We start from the raw sequence: 9,143 nt of genomic DNA on the forward strand, positions 1-9,143 counted from the left end.
GCAGATATGGCAAAATTGAATAACTACATTTGCTTTTTGGTGGTATCAGATTTTCTGAGAGAAACCAATGGCATTTATTCATTCACCTGTCAATGGGCAATTGAGTGTTTTTTGTTTGTTTGTTTTTGCCATTACAATGTCTGCTGTTGATGAACAAGGTTGGGCAGGTCTCCTGAAGCATATATGCACACTTCCCCCGGATATTCGGTAGGACTAGAATTAGCAATCCACCGGCTCCCAGTTCTGCAGCAGTGTGGCTCCTGGATTCACTGTGTTGGGCACCAAATACTATTAGGAGGACGTTGTCTTCCTCTATCCTAGAAACGTATCAGTGTCGTACTCCTATTTGATTAAAAATCTCAGAGTTGTAGTTTTAAAATGAATCCCCGTACAGGAAAACAAGCTCCCTCGTCCCTGGGTGGGCTCGAACCACCAACCTTTCGGTTAACAGCCGAACGCGCTAACCGATTGCGCCACAGAGACCGGGTTGTTGGGGCCCTGCTGCGGTGTGTACAGATTTCCGCGGCCGCGGCGGCTCTCTCGCCGCCCTGGGCGTAGCCGCGCTGGCACCTCGGAGGAGCGCGCCGAGGAGGCGGCGGGAGGAGCCGGGCTGCGGGCGGAAGCTCGGGCGGAGCCGCGGGGCTCCTCGGGGCCGGCGCGCGTCGCGCGGGCCCCGCCCCCGACGTGAGAGCCGGCCCCGCCCCCGGCTCCGGGGGCCCGTAGCGGACCCTCCCCTTCCTTGTGCGCGCTGGAGCGGTTGTCCCGGGCGGCCGCGGGCAGTGACAGTGAGCGTGACGACGACCCGGCCGACTGGGTGCCCGGCTGCGGAAGCTGGAAGGGGTGAGGTCGCGCGTGCTCTCCTGCCGGACCACACGCGCTCGAGCTGTGCGAGAAGCCCAGAGGGCTGTGCGGGCCTGGAGGATGGAGCCACATCCCGGAGCGCCCCCCCAGCTTTAGGGCAGTGGTCTCAGCCTTTGCGTGGTTGTGTTATTGCCCCTCTCCCTCTCCTTTGGATATTTCCCCCCCCAATCACCAACCCCCATAAAATTTTGGTACCATAGATACACCGCGTATGTGTGAATTTGCCCTGTGCACTTCTGTGCTAGGTGCATAGAAAGAATAAGATTTTTTCACCTCAGAGAGACAGTTTTTGCCCCCTTGGCGAGGATAGGGCCAGCGTTGAGAATGCCTGGTTTGGGACATCAGAAGAGCCCTATGGCAGTTAAGATATGCCTTTGAGTTTGAAATGGCCTCTGCAGGGTCCCCCCCTCCGCGTTCCCTGACTTCTGCACTGAGGCCTTTGAGATCTGGAATGACCCGTCTCTGCAACGGCGGGGAGTGGGGGCCTTAGCATTAGTGCCACACCCTTAGAACTTCCTGGCTTTCAGTTTACTTTTGCGAAGCCAGATCTCTTGAGCTCCTTTGGGATCGCTCCCCTTGTCTTCTCCGCCCACAGAATAGGAAATTCACCCCAGCTCTCCACGTGCTAAATCCAGTCCTGTGTGTTCCCTGTTTCCGTTCAATTCACCTGTGAGGGACCCTCCTCCACCTTCTTCTCCTTCCCGCACCCCTTCCTGTCCCCTTCCTCCTGGTTCTTTTCTCATCATTTTAACCTTTTTTTTTTTTTTTAAGCGCACAGTTCAGTGGCATTAAGTACATCCACGCTGCTCTGCAGCCATCACCACCATCCATCTCCAGAACGTTTCCATCATCCCAGCCTGAAACGCTGCATCCGTTAAACATTGCTTCCTCCTTTCCACATCCACCCCATCCCCCCGACATGGCAACCACCGTTCTACTTTCTTTCTCTATGAGCTTGATGACTCTCGGGACCTCATGTAGTGAAATTGTACAGTAGTTGTCCTATCTTGTTTCACTTAGCATGTCTTCAAAGTTCGTCCACATTGTTGCATGTGTCAGAATTGCATCCCTTTTTAAGGCTGAATCATATTCCATTGTGTGTATGCACCACATTTTCTTTACCCCTTTATCAGTTGATGGACACTTCGGTGGCTTCCACACTTTAGTTATTGTGAATAATGCTGCAGTGAATATGGATGTGTAAATATCTCTTTGAGACCTTACTCTCAGTTCTTTTGGGTACATATCCAGAAATACAACTGATGAATCATATGGTAATTCTGTTTTTAATTTTTCATACCACTTTCCACAGCAGCTGCACCGTTTCACATTCCCACCAACAGTGCGCAAAGGTTTCTATTTCTCCACATCCTGCCAACACTTGCTATTTTCTTTCCCTCTTCCCTTCTTCCTTCTTTACTTCTGCCCTCCCTCCCTCCCTTCTCTTTCTCTCTTCTTTCCTTTCTTCCCCCTCCCTCCCCCTCCCTCCCTCCCTCCCTCCCTCCCTTCCTCCCTTCCTTCCTTCCTTCCTTCCTTCTTTCCTTCCTTCCTTCCTTCCTTCCTTCTTGTCTGTAATAGCCATCCTGATGAGTGTGAAGTGTTAACCTCATTATGGTTTTGATTTGCATTTCCCTAGTGATTACTGATGTTGAGCATATTTTAAAAAATTTCTTTTGGATCTGGGTTCTCTGACCCTTCTACTTGCTTCCTCCTAGCAAGAGCCAGCTCTGCTTCACTGAGGAGAAAGCTGAGTGATGGAGGCCAGCTTCTCATAAAGGGGGGAAGGGAAAGAGCTAAGTGGAGCTGCAGAGTTGAGCCTGTGCCCTTCAAGGAGAGGGGATGAAGGAGGAATCTTCTGAGTAGGACTATCTAGAGATCCTGTTGTCAGGAGGTTCTTGCCCGTCTGTGCTGGGCAACTTTTGGAGTCAGTTATGTTTAATCTGGTTCTGTGGAGTTATTTATGCATGTGGTGCTTATGAGTGGCGAACAGGTGAAGAAGGAATTGATGACCTCCACCTTGGAATTCCTGGAACAGATAAGGTTTTCCAAACTGCACCTTTAAAAGTTAGCTTAGGGCTTCCCTGGTGGCGCAGTGGTTGAGAGTCCGCCTGCCGAGGCAGGGGACACGGGTTCGTGCCCCGGTCCGGGAGGATCCCACATGCCGTGGAGCGGTTGGGCCCGTGAGCCATGGCCACTGAGCCTGCTCGTCCGGAGCCTGTGCTCCGCAACGGGAGAGGCCACAACAGTGAGAGGCCTGCGTACCGCAAAAAAAAAAAAAAAAGTTAGCTTAAACTTATACTAATTTAATGGAATTTTTCAATTGCATTTTCAGTTTCTTCTTAAGGACTGTGGGAAATTCTTTTTTTTTTTTGGCCATATGGACTGCAGGATCTTAGTTCCCCCATCAGGGATCGAACCTGTCCCCCCTGCAGTGGAAGGGCAGAGTCCTAACCGCTAGACTGCCAGGGAATTCCCAGGATTGTGGGAAATTCTAATTTAAGTGTTTAAATGATGACCTCTCTCTCTCTTTCTCTTTCTTGTGATTCCTCTTAAAAACACAGTGATATCTTTCAGATGTATAAGAAATAGAACCTTATCTTTCTATCACTCCATTCAACTTCTGTTTTGATTTCCTGTTCTGCTGCTGCGCCAAACGCAATCTCTGTCAATTCAGGATTCCCTCTGTCCCCTTCCCTGGAGTTGTTTCCAAGTGCTGAAGCTTTGGAGGGTGGCCACTCATCCGGTCCTTGAGTCACATGTGCACACAGTTTGCTGAAGAGGTAGTTTTGCTCCTATTGCAGGTCCCATTCCTTTCCCCACTGAGGGAAAGGAATCTCTTGTGAAATTGGCTGTTGCATCCGTCATTCCATAAAGTCACTCCTGGCGCAGTCTTCTCTACTTATGGGACCTGTTATGGACTGAATGTTCGTATCCCCTCAAAATTCACATGTTGAAATCTGTTCGCCAATGTGATGGTGTTTGGAGGTGGGGCCTTTGGGAGGTATTTGGGCATGGGATTAGTGCCCTTTTAAGAAGAGGCTGGAGAGCTAGCTCCATCTTTTTCCTCCACATTAGGACAGAACACGAGGTCAGCAGTCTGCAACACGGAAGAGGCTCTCGCCGAAGCCTGACCCTGCTGGCACCCTGATGTAGGACTTCCAGCCTCCAGAACTGTGAGAAATAAATTTCTGTTCTCTATGACTCACCCAGTTTATGGTACTTTGGTATAGTAGCCTGAGCGAAGACCCCAAACTTCCCTCTTCTCATCAACCCCACCTGGACACCCCCATTTCTCGAGCCCCAGATGGTGAGGTATACAAGTGGTTGCAAAAAAAAATTTTTTTTTATAAACTTATTTATTTTTGGCTGCATTGGGTCTTCGTTACTGCTCACGGGTTTTCTCTAGTTGCAGTGAGTGGGGGCTACTCTTCTTTGCAGTGCGTGGGCTTCTCATTGTGGTGGTTTCTCTGGTTGCGGAGCACGGGCTCTAAGCAGGCGGGCTTCAGTATTTGTGGCACGCGGGCTCAGTTGCTCCGTGGCATGTGGGATCTTCCCGGACCAGGGCCCGAACCTCTGTCCCCTGCACTGGCAGGCGGATTCTTAATTACTGCGCCACCGGAAAAGTCAGGCTGTAAAATTTTAAGAGGCACCTGTGTGGAAGGGAGAAAAAGAAATAAACACTGAGTGTGCTTGAGTCCCAGCTGAAAGTCTAAGGGTGTCTTTTTAGTCATACTTGTTTGAAAATATTACCAACTTTTCTCCGTTAGGCTGAGCTCTGGGGTCTCTCTTGCTCCGTATTCATGTGGGTACAGTGCTTTTCTGAAAGGAACATGGCATTAATGGACCAATTATGTTTAAGTAATTATAGGTCCTTCTCAATTATAGGTCATTCCAGGAACTAGATGATTGTGTCCACTGAAATGACACCCTCAACTAGAAGCTCCCACTAAAATGTAGGCCCTCCAGGGACAGAGATTTTAGTCAGCTTTGTTCCCTGCTGAATCCCCAGCACCTACCACAGTGCTCAGCACATAGCAGGCACTCAGTAACTCCATGCTGAATAGATGAGTAAAGTAAAACATAAACTATAAAGGAAACTGGGAAAAAATAAAGTGTGATGGAAAAATTAAATTCCTAATAATGTAAAGTGCATCTATCAATTAATATGGAAAAATACCTCTTTACAGCTCAACTAAAAAATTCAGACAAACAAAAATGGGGACATGAACAGAAGATTCCCAAAAGAAGAAATACCCTCGACCAATATAATCATAAAAGTTTAACCTCACGAGTTATCGAAATCAAAATGAAATGAAGTAAAAAGTTTCCTCTTCTCAAATAGCAAAGAAGAAAAAGAGATACTACTAAAATTCTATCAGTGGCATAGTTACAGGCCATTGTCACACAGGACTGATGAGGGTAAACCTGGCCTATTATTTCTGGATAGCAGTTTGGTAACATGAACATTAAATGATGTTCATTCTAGAAATTCGATGTTAGAAATCTATCCTAAGAGAGGGACCAGGGATGTGGCCCAAGTTTTAAGTATATCATCACAGTATTATTTATAATAGTGATAAATAGGAAACAACTTAAATATCCAGCAACAGGGGAAAATGATAAATTGTGATATATTTAGAAAATAGAGTATTAAAATATAGACATCAAGAATAATATTTTAAAACATATAGTCAGGGTAAAGTGTTAAGTAAAAAAAGGTAGGCTACAGAACGCTAAAATTCTAAAAATAGTATTTTCAAAGAATATTTGACAACAGGGTTATGATGAAATGTTAAGTTATAAGGTCAGATGGAGAACTGTGTCATCATGATAACTCACAGCTGCATCTTCTTTCTGTGTGTCCCATGTTATTACACACTTTATACATAACGTCTCATTTAAGCCCATAACAAGCCTGTGGGGCAGATACCGTCAATATTACTCTTATTCTAATTTGGCGGGTGGGGGAATGGGAGCAGAGACGGAGCATCTGTTCAGGTTGCAGAGCTTGTGAGTGTGCGGCCGGGCTCCACACCTCGAGTCAGGCTCCAGCAGCTACGCTTGTAACCTGGACCCACACGGCCTCTCACATTGCATATGAGCACGAATCGTGTGTGTGTGTACACATGAGTAGTGCGTATGGTTACCTCTGAGTGGGGATTATAATTTTCTTGCTTCCCCCTTTCCACGAGTTTCTCAAGCGTCTGCGGCAAGCTGTCCTTGTAAGGGGCCAGCAATGAAAGGCAGCAGAGGCAGTTTCCCTAAATTGCAGGTAGAGGGTGGTAGGTGGTTAGGCTCCGCCGATCTTCTCTGTCTGGGGGCAGAGGAGTGCCAGTTTGTGAGGTGGTAACTCAGGGCAGTCCCGTGCCTGCACACATGGGTCCCTGTCAAGCATGGTGTACCCGTCACGCTGCTCTCCCTTCTCCAACTCTTTTACCCGCCTGAGAAAAGGTGTCTGAGGGACACGGAGACCACTCCTAAGGGGAATTTTACAATGTGCGACTCTTAAGTAATAAATGTGCTTTCATTTAAGAACTGGTATCTGGGCTTCCCTGGTGGCGCAGTGGTTAAGAGTCTGCCTGCCAGTGCAGGGGACACGGGTTCAAGCCCTGGTCTGGGAAAATCCCATATGCTGTGGAGAAACTAAGCCCGTGTGCCACAACTACTGAGCCTGCGCTCTAGAGTCCGCGAGCCACAGCTGCTGGGCCTGTGAGCCACAACTGCTGAAGCCCATGTGCCTGGAGCCTGTGCTCTGCAACGAGAGAGGCCACCGCAATGAGAGGCCCGCACACCACAATGAAGAGTAGCCCCCGCTCGCCTCAACTTGAGAGGGCCCGCGCACAGCAGCGGGAACCTAACACAGCCAAAAATAAGTAAATTAAATAAATAAATTTTTAAAAAAAGAACTGGTATCTGAGATTTTAGGTGACTTTTTAAATTTTTTAAAAATTTATTTATATTTTTTATTTTTGGCTGCATTGGGTCTTTGTTGCTGTGCGCGGGCTTTCTCTAGTTGCGGCGAGCGGGGGCTACTCTTCGTTGCGGTGCGTGGGCTTCTCATTGCGGTGGCTTCTCTCGTTGCGGAGCAGGGGCTCTAGGCGCGTGGGCTTCAGGAGTTGCAGCTTGCGGGCTCAGTAGCTGTGGCTCGCGGGCTCTAGAGCACAGGCTCAGTAGTTGTGGTGCACAGGCTTAGTTGCTCCGCGGCACGTGGGATCTTCCTGGGCCAGGGCTGGAACCCGTGTCCCCTGCACTGGCAGGCGGATTCTTAACCACTGTGCCACCAGGGAAGCCCCATGATTGAGTTTTTGAAGAAAGAAGTTCTACAACTCTCCTTACATAACAGATGCTCAATAAAATTTTTGATGCTGTAGGCTGTTCTAGGTGCTCTGTTCTACTGCTGTAGCCCTCACTAACAAGGCTTACTTTCTGCTTTCTAATCTAAATATTGCTGTATTTAAAAATCCTGTTTCTCAACTGAATCTTTTGTGAAGAATAATAGTTATTCTCGCTGGTGTGTTACCAAAGGCATGCTTCACCTTGGCCTAATTAGGATAAATGATAGCACCCCCTTTTATATTTAAGTCCAATTTTGCAATAAAAAATTGCTTATATGAGCATGGGGCTTATACAAAATAAAAATTGGATTTGTGCGATGTTCTGGAGACCAACAAACTAGAAATAATTCATTTATTCAGCACATATTTACTGAATCATTACTCTGTTCCCCAAAGAAGACAGAACAATGTCCTCGGGGTAAGAAATGATTTCATAAACACACCATAATAAGTGTAAACGTGAAATAAAGCGTTGATGTATTTGATTATATTTAAAATGTAGTAAAACTTTCGTTAAACGAATAAGCAAAAAATAAATTTAAAAGACAAAACCATAGACTGAGTGAGGAATTTGCAATGCACGTAAGCAGCAAAGCCTTAGTATGCAGAATTTTAAAGAATTGCCTACCAATTAGCGGAAGACAAACAACAGAGCAGAAAATCAGGCAAAACATTAATGGAGAGGAAATCCATATTGTCAATAAACTCATGAGAAGACACTACACTCGTCTAATAATCTGGGAAACATAGAATCATAATGAGATGTTATTTCACACCCAGCAGATTGGCAGAATTGAGGAAGTCTGACAAACTCAGTTGGTGCTGTTTGGAGCATTTGGCCCTCACTTTCATCTGCTGTGGATGGAAATCAGGACACATGCCCTGGAGAACGATTTGTCAGTATCCTGGTGACATTGGAGAGACTCATTCCCTCCAATGCACGGGTTTCGCCTTGAGATATACATAGACAAGGATATGTACGAGATGGTTCCATCCACTATCGTGCACAGTAGTGAAATACTTTTTTTATTTTTATTTAAATATTTGTATGAGTCCTAGGTGTGCAGCATTACAGTTCAACATCTATATACACTTCAGAGTGATAACAGGACAAGTCTAGTTACCATCCATCACCATGCACTTGGTCCCCTTCAACCATTTTCCCACCCCATAACTCCTTTCCCCCTGGTAACCCCAAATCTGTTCTCTATCTATGAGTTTATTTTTATTTTATTTCATTTGTTCATTTTTTTTTTAGATTCTACATATGAGTGGAATCCACATATGAGAAATTATAAGGTATTTATCTTCTCCATCTGACTTATTTCACTTAGTATTATGCCATCAAGGTCCATCTGTATTATCACAAATGGCAGTATTTCTTTTTTTTTGGCCGAGTAGTATTCCACTGTATTATATATGTGTGTGTACGTGTGTGTGTGTATGTACACACGTATATATATATATCTCAAATCTTCTTTATCCATTCGTCCATCAGTGGACACTTAGGTTGTTTCTATAACTTGGCTATTGTAAATAACGCAGTAATGAACATAGGGGTGCATGTATCTTTTCAAATCAGTGTTTTCGTGTTCTTTGAATAAATACTCAGAAGTGGAATATCTGGATCACATGGTAGTTCTATTTTTAATTTTTTGAGAAGTCTCCATAGTGTTTTCCACAGTGGCTGCACCAATTTACATTCCCACCAACAGTGCACGAGGATTCCCTTTTCTCCACACCCTCTCCAGCATTTGTTATTCCTTGTCTTTTTGATGACAGTCATTCTAACAGGTGTAAGGTGATATCTCACTGTGGTTTTGATTTACACTTTCCTGATAATTAGCGTTGTTGGACATCTTTTCATGTGCCTGTTGGCCATCTATATGCCTGCTTTGGAAAAATGTCTATTCAGAAGACCCTGTGTCCATTTTTCAATTGGGTTGT

General features: G+C 45.9%; 1 long non-coding RNA gene and 1 other non-coding gene across 2 annotated transcripts; one reads left to right on the forward strand and one right to left on the reverse strand.

The window, feature by feature from the left end:
- Positions 1–409: 409 nt before the first annotated feature.
- TRNAN-GUU lies at positions 410–483 on the reverse strand. The gene has a single exon. It is a non-coding gene; the product is annotated as a tRNA-Asn (tRNA).
- A 219-nt stretch (positions 484–702) lies between these two features.
- Positions 703–8,486, forward strand: LOC116743103. Its single transcript, XR_004346682.1, has 3 exons — positions 703–840; positions 3,937–4,034; positions 8,455–8,486. It is a non-coding gene; the product is annotated as an uncharacterized LOC116743103 (long non-coding RNA).
- The last annotated feature ends 657 nt before the right edge of the window (positions 8,487–9,143 follow it).

This window comes from Phocoena sinus, chromosome 18, assembly GCF_008692025.1.
Source record: "Phocoena sinus isolate mPhoSin1 chromosome 18, mPhoSin1.pri, whole genome shotgun sequence".
Taxonomy (NCBI): Eukaryota; Metazoa; Chordata; class Mammalia; order Artiodactyla; family Phocoenidae; genus Phocoena; species Phocoena sinus.